General features: G+C 42.6%; 1 long non-coding RNA gene across 1 annotated transcript; it reads left to right on the top strand.

Annotated features, from left to right (window-relative positions):
• Nucleotides 1-482: 482 nt before the first annotated feature.
• On the top strand, nt 483-7,486 carry LOC306913501. Its single transcript, XR_013788550.1, has 4 exons — nt 483-926; nt 1,408-1,550; nt 2,761-2,859; nt 5,903-7,486. It is a non-coding gene; the product is annotated as an uncharacterized lncRNA (long non-coding RNA).
• The last annotated feature ends 299 nt before the right edge of the window (nt 7,487-7,785 follow it).

Below are 7,785 nucleotides of genomic sequence, written 5' to 3'. Positions count from 1 at the left end.
AAAGTGAGTGGCAATCAATCAATACACTTAGCCCAAGGTTTAGACTCTCGTAGAGGTTTTTTTCGATTCTGTTGAGAGATTCGTCAGAATCGAAAAAAACCTATACGAGAGTCTAAACCTTGGGCTACAATACACTAATACAACTGGTTATCTGGCGCCAACTGCTGGCGAAACTCGGGGACTTAGATTCAGTGGCGTATCCAGGAATTACGTTTTGGCCAGGCAAGATATGTTAATTGTAGTCTCCCCGCGCACAATCGTAGGTTTTCAAAGAGATATAGCCTACCTGCCAAACGAGTGGGATACAAAGGCTGAAAGGCATGCATTCCAATGGGTCTTGTTTTTGTCCTCTTTTTTCTCATTGTATGGATTTTGGCCAGGCAAGAAATGGATTTGGACAGGCGGCCGCCTGCCCTCGCCTTATTGTATATACGCCTCTGCTTAGATTCCGAGGGGCAGTGGCAAAAATGATACAACAGCTGTTGTTCCCCAACTGTGGCAAACAGACAACAGTTGGCCCTGTGGATCGCGTGGGGGATCTATTCTGACTAGCTATTTATCACGATCAGTGCCTGTCACGACCTCCATTCCATTTTGAGGTGCGAATTGAAAGCAAGCCCTAGAGGGTTTCACTTTGTTTAACAAAACGGGCGAAGCGTGGATTTTGGGCTCATAGTCATAGTTTTATAGCTTCCTGGCATGAAGCAGCATCTTTGAGAAAGGCGGTCAAATGGAATAATCTCCACGCGCGTCTGAAAGGCGATTTTAATTTAATTGCGTCGTAACTTATTTGGTTCGACAGCCTGAGCCTTATTAGGCTATCAGACGGACGGTGTGTCATGTTTTGATGAAACGGGAGAAGCCGTACACTCACTCAGTGGAGTTCTTTCTTTATTTCACATAGGCTACAACCCCCCACACACAAGGTATGAAGTGTGTGTGTGTGTGTGTGTGTGTGTGTGTGTGTGTGTGTGTGCGCGCGTGCGTGAAAGATTGGACATGACGTATGTGTCAGGCATTTATTTTAACATTTGTTGTGTGTGTTTTATATATAATATATACAAACACACACAACACATGTTGTACATATATTATATGCATGTAGGCCTATGTATTTAAAAAAAAAAAGTTTCATTCTAGGGTACTAAAACACTGACAGAATTAGCATTAACCTTCTGGTAACATGTGAGTGCTACCCATTAGTATATGGGTAAAGTGTTACTTTCTACAACCTTCAGCTGTTATGTGGGCAAAAGCTAGCCCCAACTGTGACAACAAAACCTCCCTGTTCGAGGATCTATTTTTGACCTGTTTAGCACAATCAGTAGCAGCTAAGAACACACTTGTACTGTATGTAAGGTTGCTGAATGACAAACTTAAAGTTTGTTCTGCTGGTGATTTCCCCAGACCACCACAGGGAGAGGTCGACTTTTCACGAGAGATGGCTTCCAAAAGGTATTCAACATCGTCAGAGGAACAGCGAGAGATGGACCAGGAATGTGGACTACCTGATGACTTGATGAAACCTGTAGTAAAGTTTTGCAGCATAGGTATGTATTATATACATTTTTTACGTGTTTTACACTGACTAGTAGGCCTACTACTGCACAGAGATGACACAGTTCCCTCCTGACCTTACAGCGGCAACAACACATATAAATCAGTTACCCTGAATGAATAGGTCTAGTCTAAATAAACAATACTTAAATCTTTTGAATCAGTATTTAAATGTAAACATGTATGCGTAGGTCGTTATAATAATGTTGGAGATCTGTGTTGAATGTATCAAGTCTACTGAAAGCATTTACCATTTAGAGTAGAATTCCAATGTCCGCCTTAAGCCCTCAAGTCCTGGACCCTCACTGAGTTAAGTGCATGGGCGTAGTTTGAAGTTGACCCCAGGGGGGGGGGGGAGGGGGGGGGGGGGGCGGGGGCTGGGGAATGTCTGGGGGGAATCAAAATAATAATAAAAGGTTAAAAAAATGTTTTAACCTTTTTTATTATTTTGCCATTTTTATACAACCCCTAACGGCTAAAAAGGAGTTATTTAGGACAGCAGCGCTCGCACATGCATGCACGCACACACACACGCACACACTACAGCAGCAAACTAATAACTATACAGTCAGAAGAGCACCACAAGTTACAACAACAACCGGCATTGCAATCCTGCAAGTTTGTTTTTTTACCTGATTGCTGTCAGTCTTGCTTTATAGTTCACTCTGATGCCTTTTCCTTTTAGTTTTTTCATATCCGGCAGGATAAACTCGCTTCATGATGACTGTGATAGATTGTTTGTTGTGTTAATCTAAAATCAAACTGTCCCGTCCGAACCGATTTCCGAAGCAAAGTTAGAAAATTAGAGATTCGTAACCATAGTGATGCCGGTCTCTTAAAGCAGGGGTTCTCAACCCGTGGGTCGCGACCCCCCAGGGGTCGCCAAATTATTTAAATCCGCCCATGCTTAAGTGATGTCAGCTGGTAAGTGCTTGAGGGTGAGAGGCTGCAAGGGCTGGTATACAATGAATGAGACAGCACTTTGAAGATGAGTTCCTTTAGTTTACATGAAGAGGGAATCTTGAAACAAGAAAGTGGCCGCACACGCTGTGCCAATATATTATTTAGGACGCAGATTAAGACATAAAACCTTTAGTTTACATAGGCGGGGCCTACTATATAAAACTCTTACTGTCCTTATATAGAGTCGAATCGAGAATCCTTTTGATTTGAAAAAAACAATTTTGAATTCCTTCATTCCAGACCAGTCTGTGGAGTCCAGCCTGCAGCTGCACATGAGTTCTCCAGCACCAACCAGGGCCGTTTCTTTTAAACAGGAACCTGAAAACCACCTGGAGTTCAGTAAGTTTCATGCTCGTTTTCTTTTCTTAACATTTCAAGTTTGCTATTTTCACTGAAATAGCGTAAGACCGTATAGCGATATTCTTATGGGCTCCACTCCATGATATGAAGGCTGCGGGGGACTGATGGGGAAAGGGTCAGCGTCATTATTCCGGTGGCGTGTTGGTCCGACTCGCCCCATTACTAACCCTGTCCTTAACCCAAACATTAACCGCATGCGGAGCCATGTTGTCGGACTAATGCGCCGTCGGAATTACAAGCTGATTCCATGGGGAAATTGGACGACAACAGGGGCAATGCTGCAAATAGACCCCATGGCCAGTCACCTGGGATCAATATAAGTAGGACTAAAATAACGCCTACATGTTATTTTAGTCCGGACTTGTCCTTTAACCGCTATGTTACCTCTCTTCTCTACTAAAAATAACAGCTACTCACCAAAACAAGCACGGTTTTAAGATGTTGAAAGCCTACTTTCCTTATTGGGAACAATCACAGCCCCCACGTACCTCACATCTAAAATACATGTTTTGGCCAGAAAAGAAAATATTCCACAAAATGTTTAATTTCATATGACAAACACCATGTAGTAAAAACTTAACCAGCATTGCACCCTCTACGCCCCTAAATGGAATATTTATATTGACAAAATATATAGGGGCCCCTTGAAACAGAAAAATACTGCGGTGCCTTCAGACTGGTGTCACCACTGTCTATTATCCAAAACAGCAGAGACATGGACACTCACAGCAGGGCATCTACTGTACACAAGAATGCACTTGGTGTCACATGGACAGACTACATGAAAATGAGGACCTCTACTGGGGACTTCCACATGCACAGACAAAGTTAGAGAGAATGATGAGACCGGCTGGGCACTGTGACTGTGTCAAGCACCCGGAACTGGTGGCAAGCAAACAGACATTGTGGGAGCAAACACAAAGTACAGCTGGGAAGTGAAAGATACGCACCACATGTAAACGACAGCCAGAGTTGGGGTCCGTTACTCAAAAAAGTAATACACTACATATTACACATTACTTTTGAAAAAGGTAATGCCTTACTTTACTTGATTACTCCCTGGAGAAAGTAACTTAGTTACACTACTCGTTACATTACTTTTGCATTACTCCATAAAATCGCCTGAGATGCATTGTCACATAATTTACCACCACTTAACTAATCTTTAAAATCCTAATAAGGAGGACATACACAAGATCTTTCTTTATGCTCTTTACCAGGTTGTGGAGGAATAAAACAAAATGGGCCTTTCCAAAACGGTCTAGTGCAGTGGTTCTTTTGACCTTGTAAAACGTTTTCTTTGCAAACTTCTAATTAATTCTTTAAGTACATTGTACATGTTAGTAACAGTGACAGCAGTGGCTTTCAATCAGTGGTCCGTGGACCACCAGACACCAGTGAGCCTTGAGGGTGTTCCAGGTGGTGCCCAGCTAAATGATGGAGAGTTGGTAACCAAATGGACACTCATTAGATATTTAACCCTTATATCTTTAACTCTTGATAGTGTAAAATGAAACCAAATCCATTTGGTATGATATATGGTATGATATGAAAATGGTTGAAAACCACTGTACCACAGGTTCTCTAGGCAAATATTAACCCAAAATATATTCAAATAAAATAATGAGACTGAGAGAAATCAGTAGCCTATATGTTCACAGTGCTTTAGGATCCCTTTCTTTATGATGTCGAGTTCCCTGCTCCATTGCTCATTAAATGTAGTTTTTCATTTCGGCATATTTGGTTTATTCATCTCTGCATTAACTAACTAGCGAGTGATTGTGAGAGCACACATTCTACAACAAACAAACCGACCCTCCCACTGGCAGTGTTGCCAAACTTGCCAGGTTTTGGGAGAGAAACAAGCAGCCATGTCTATGAAAACAAGCCCAAAAGAAGCCTGACTGGGCTATTTTATAAAACAAGCCCAAAGTCGCTTATATAATAAGCGGACATGGCAACACCCCAACGTCTGCTCTGTCTCTGTTTATGACAGTGGGAGTGAGTGTGGCCGGCTCGATGTGGAGCTGAGCAGCGCTGCGGAGATTTTAATCCCGAGACGACGTAAATGACAGTTATGACACAAGCACTATCACAAAAAACGGACAATGATGTGTCCAGCCAGAGGTTGAGGTGGGAGGGAGGACGACAGGTGGGTCTAAAACCGGACGTCTGGCCACCCTACGAGTCCATGACAGTAACAAAAAGTGCTGTGCTGCTGCTGATCTGACACCGGTTTGAAATGTTCTAGTCCGCGACTCCGCTAGTGCGTTGCCAGCACAACCATTAGTGTTCATGTTCAACTCATCTCCGTTGTGTGCATTATTCTCCAAAGCAACACTGCTGAAAGCAGCCACATGACGCAAGTAACGAGTAAATGCAGCGCTACAGCGACCAGTAACTGTAATGTGATTATCAATTTGGAGGAGGAGTGTCGTTATATTACTCGTTACCGACCAAAGTAGTGTGATTACAGTAACGAAATATTCCGTTACTCGTTACACCCAACTCTGACGACAGCGGAGCTTATAGCGCCGTTATCCAAGGTGCTTTACAGAGATTGAGCATTACATTCACCCATTCACACACACACACACACACACACACACACACACACACACACACACACACACACACACACACACACACACACACACACATTCACACACAAATGCCGGAGGAAACCTTGCAAGGCACCAACCTGCACATCGGGAGCAATTAGGGGTTGAGTCTTGCTCAAGGACACTTCAACACTAACTCTGGGGGAGCCCGGGTTCGAACTGGGAACCTTGTGGTTGCCATCCGGTCACACTGCCCCCTTAGCCACTGCCGTCCCCAAACACTGCAGAGCTCAAACCCTAATGCTAGACATGGGCGTGTAGCATGTTTATGACAGGGGTCATGTAGTGCTTATGAAATATAAGTGGCATATACAGTTTTCCTTGTGTATACCATTTCAAATATATCTTACATTTATTTACACCTGATAACTAGTTATGTTGTCTTATTTTTCCCCTTCTAGACTTCCTACAGTTCACTGTGTGTAAAGAGGAGGAACCAGAGCCTCCAGAGATGAAAGAGGAACAGGAGGACCTAGTTCAAAGACCAAATGAGGTTGATGGGTCAACCATATTACTAGCAATGAAAAGTGAAGATGATGATGAAAACAGAGAGATGGAGCCTCTAGCCAGTACCTCAACTGAACACCTGACATCACAAGCCGATGTACAGGACTGTGGAACATCACAACCAGCTAGTGATGACCAACTCCTCTCTTCACGCTGTTCTGAATCTGACATCACTGAAGACAGTGATGAGTCGTCACATTATACAAAATATGTAGAAGGACAAAGGTTGTCTTTGAGCAATAACCTGTCCCAGGACCTGACATCATCGAAACAAACACAGGGAATCACAGGGAATCACACAGGGACCAAAGGTTTTAGTCGTACAGAGTCAGAGACCAAATACTTTAGTTGTACAGAGTGTGGCAAAGGCTTTGTTCAAATGGGTCATCTGAAAAGTCACATGAGGATTCATACAGGGGAAAGGCCCTTTAGTTGTACAGAGTGTGGCAAAGGCTTTGTTGTAATGGGTCATCTGAAACGTCACATGATGATTCATACAGGGGAAAATCCCTTTAGTTGTACAGAGTGTGGCAAAGGCTTTGGTCAAATTGGTAATTTGAAAATTCACTTGCTGACTCATACAGGGGAAAAGGCCTTTAGTTGTTCAGTTTGTAGCAAAAGATTTCGTCTTAAGCAACATCTGAAATCACACATGGGGACTCATACAGAGGAAATTCAAAGGCCCTTTAGTTGTGCAGAGTGTGGCAGAGGCTTTGGTCAGTCAACTACTCTAAAACAACACATGAGGATTCACACAGGGGAAAAGCCCTTTAGTTGTACAGAGTGTGGCAGAGGCTTTGGTCAGTCAGCTTCTCTAAAACAACACATGAGGGTTCATACAGGGGAAAAGCCCTTTAGTTGTACATTTTGTGCCAAACACTTTACTGATCGTGGAAGTCTGAACCAACACTTGCGGACTCATACAGGGGAACATCCCTTTTGTTGTACAGAGTGTGGCAAAGGCTTTGGTAAAATGAATCTTCTGAAAACTCACATGATGATTCATACAGGGGAAAGGCCCTTTTATTGTACAGTTTGTGGCAAAAGCTTTGCACGTGCTGGCGGTGTGAAATCACACATGTTTACGCATACAAGTGAAAAACCCTTTAGTTGCACAGTTTGTAGCAAAAACTTTGCTCGTGCTAGCCATCTTAAAGAGCACATGATTATACATACAAGTGAAAAACCCTTTAGGTGCACAATTTGTAGCAAAGGTTGTGGTCGAATGAGTGATCTGAAAAAACACATGAGGATTCACACAGGGGAAAAGCCCTATAGTTGTACAGTTTGTAGCAAAACCTTCACTCAAAGTGGATGTCTGAAATCTCATATGAGAACTCATTAGCAAAGTAGCAGAGATTTAATCAAACTCAACATATGAACAGACAAACACCCATACAGTATAGGGAAATGTTTGTACATTTAGATGTACATTTAAAAAGCCATCTGAGTTGACATGATGCCATACACATAATCCCCACAGCTATGTTGATTCTCATTTTCTGTATTTTATTAAATTGTTGTTAGTCAGTAGATTCAAATTTCACCACGATGGACTATGAAATGCTTGTGTTGCTTTTTCATATTTTTCCCTATGTCATAATTTCATGACACTAATAAAAGACTAGTACAACAATATGAGTATCTCTCTAGTTCAGGATTTTGAAAGGCATATTTGCTCATATATTCACACTTGAAACCCTATCCGGAAGTTTCCCAAGGAGCTTATACTGGGGGAAGAGGGATGTGTCAATTAGTGTGGGCATCATTTCCTGTT

Source organism: Electrona antarctica (assembly GCF_951216825.1).
Source record: "Electrona antarctica genome assembly, chromosome: 20".
NCBI classification, from domain to species: domain Eukaryota; kingdom Metazoa; phylum Chordata; class Actinopteri; order Myctophiformes; family Myctophidae; genus Electrona; species Electrona antarctica.
This window is presented reverse-complemented; position numbering and strand designations above follow the sequence as displayed.